The sequence below is a fragment of the Stegodyphus dumicola genome, chromosome 11 (assembly GCF_044657685.1).
Source record: "Stegodyphus dumicola isolate Sdum_Otavi_A_Nest chromosome 11, ASM4465768v1".
Lineage (NCBI taxonomy): Eukaryota > Metazoa > Arthropoda > Arachnida > Araneae > Eresidae > Stegodyphus > Stegodyphus dumicola.
The window spans coordinates 26484230-26487344 of NC_140778.1; positions in this window are offsets into that span (position 1 = coordinate 26484230).

Genomic DNA, 3115 nt, shown 5'->3' on the forward strand with positions numbered 1-3115 from the left:
AACAATTTGTATAAGTATCAATAATTACACTTTTGGAAACAAAAGTCCAAGTATACCGAATAGCATGGTCGATAATGTTAAGTTTTTAGTAGAGTTATAATAATTTAATCCACCAACAGTATCAATAGACAAAATTTCAAAAGGTTCCTCAAGGGATGGTAAAAATTGTGTTAACCCAATTCTTTTTTGTTTACTTTTCTTATTAAACTGACGTACTTCGCAATGTTTACAGTAATTTCTAACATCTTGAACAGTTCCTGGTCAATAATTGAAGAGATAATAAATTTGACATTGAGGACACACCAATATCACCAAATTGTATGTGAATAAATGAAACCTTTTGAGTAATTTAGTTCTGAGAAGTATGGGTAATACAATTTTATATAATCCTTTTTTAGTAGTTAATACATCATTAATTTTCTTATACTTAGGATTAGAACGTTATCTAAATTTTGATGTTCTTTAATTTCTTCTAATGATAATAAATTAACTTGCAAACTTAAATGTTGACAAATAAGGTTTCTAGTTAACGTATCAACTTCAACATTAGTAAAACCTTTTTTGTACTTAATATCAAAGTCATACATAGATCATTTCGAAGACAATCTGAATAACCTACCTGTAGGATGTTTAATATTATTAAGCCAAACTAAAGCAGCATGATCAGTATGTACAGTGAAATGATTATCATGTAAATAATAATAAAATTTATCAATGGCATCAATAATTGCTAAAAATTCTGATTCAGTAATTGCATAATTTTGTTCATAAGACCTTCATTTTCTAGAATGAGAAGCTATTACATGTAGGTTAACATCTGAATCTTGTTCTAAAACTGCACCAGCAGCTTCTTTAGATGCATCTACAAATACATGACAGGGATATTTTGGATTAAACAAAGCTAGAATGGGTCTTGAAATGAACACATCGTTTAATTTTTGAAAAGCTATTTGACAGTCGTTAGTCCACTTATAAGGAGTATCTTTTTTAAGTAAATTTGTTGATGGAGCTCTAATTATTGCATAATTTTGAATAAATTTATGATGTACTTTTCCCAAAAATCTTTGTAATTCTTTAACATTTTTAGGGGGGTTGTAATTTTTTAATAACCTCAATATTTGCATTACTGGGCTGATATTTTCCTGCTTGAACATCATATCCTAGAAAATTTATTTTTTCTTTAGCAAAATTACACTTAGTTGTTTTAATTTTATATTCTGTTTTTCATATATATATCAAATATTATTTTAAGATGTTCATCAAAATGTGCGGAAAACGCTATAATGTCATCAAAATAATTTAAAGGAAATTAAATCTGACATTTGTTTAAAATTTGTCCAAGAGCTGTTTGAAAAACAGCTGAGGAAATTTTCCAACCAAAAGATAATCTAGTGAATTCATAAATACCAAAATTTATAGTAAATGCCAATTTTTCAGTATCTTTATCATTTAATTTTATATGCCAATAACCTGATGTTAAGTCCAATGTGGAAAAAATGTTTGCATTTGTTAACTGATCTAACACAACATCAATTCTAGGTTTACAGTCTGTTTTGGTAATTTGATCAAATAACCAATACATAACCTAGTTTTTGCTTGTTCATCTCTCATCATCAGTTAAGAAAGCTAAAGTTACAGGTGCAGCATAAGGACTAAAAAAAGGTTTTTATGATACTAGCAATGTAATAATTCATCTATTTATTTCACTATCTTTAGGGGTTCTATAGGATCGAGAGGCTATGGGTAATTCTGAAGTTAAGAATACTCGTGAAGGTTCTATATTCATACAGCCACATCATATTTGTTTTTAGAAAATATGTGATTATAGTTAATAATTTTTGCTATTGATCAAATTCACTATTTTCAGCATAATTATAAAAATTTTTAGTGCTTAACACTATTCTTACATACAAATTTAGTCTGAGAAAGTTTATTTAATTGAATAACTTTACTTATCATGCATTTAAATTGATACACTTCATAATTATTTAAATTTAATTGCTATTTAAATAAGGAAACACAAGATAATGATAATAATAAATAAGAAATTAGAATTCACAACATAAAATACTATAGTATTACTAGTTTTACCTATTTTGCATAGTAATTTAATTACTTTAGTTACAACAAGACCTGTGGATAACAAACATAATTTAGTATTAGGATTATTTTGAGTAAGTTCAATTTTTGCATTAATAGAATTTAAAATATTTTCAGATAGCACATTTACCTGAGACCCTGTGCCTAGAATTGCAGAGACTTCTTTTTAACTAATTTATACCTTAACTTTAAAATAATTTCACTTCTTTTTTTTTGGTTTGATTTGTTGACAATTTTGATTGTTTAGACTTAAAGAAGGAAATGATCTGTGCAGATAAGACAGTTGTCGTGGCTGGGAATTTCTCGATGTTTGTGGAACATTATACGTAGGATTGAAAAATGGTCTTAAAAACCTACATCTAAACTTGTAAAAACTTGGATGTACACTTGGTCTTGAAATTGCAAATTTTGGTTCTCCCAATGAAGCTGAGGTAGACGAACTTGAACTAAGAAACAATTTCCTAGCGGTGTTGATCCAATCTTGGATTGTGCTTACATTTTCTGCTGTTCAGGCAGACCCTGATTTAACATATTGATGATAATTTTGTCATCTAATTTTAGACTTTATGCCAATTTTAACTTTTGTCTATAATATTTGTCAATCTCAGTGAATTTGGAGTAAGTGCAGTTAATAAAGTCACTAAAAGTGATGGTTTCTGCACTAGCAAAATACATAAGAAATTTATTCCTTACTTCTTTCCATTCTAACTCAACATATTCTCTTAAATAAAATGCTAAGGGCTCGCCTTTTAAACGTTCAAAAAAAAACAGTAAGGCTTTATCTTTCTCGGCGACATTTTTAGAGTCACATTTCTTTTCAAACAATAAAAAGTATTTATCCATTGGAATGCCATGATTTGTTCCATCGAATATGGCTCACTGAAATTTATCCACACTGACTGTGGCAGTTTCAGTTTCTTCTTCATTTTCTTTTGAATGTGATCTTTTCATTATTAATTTTTACTTTTTTCTGAAAACCGAACACTAAAAAATTTGCAAAATAATCTCCATTGAA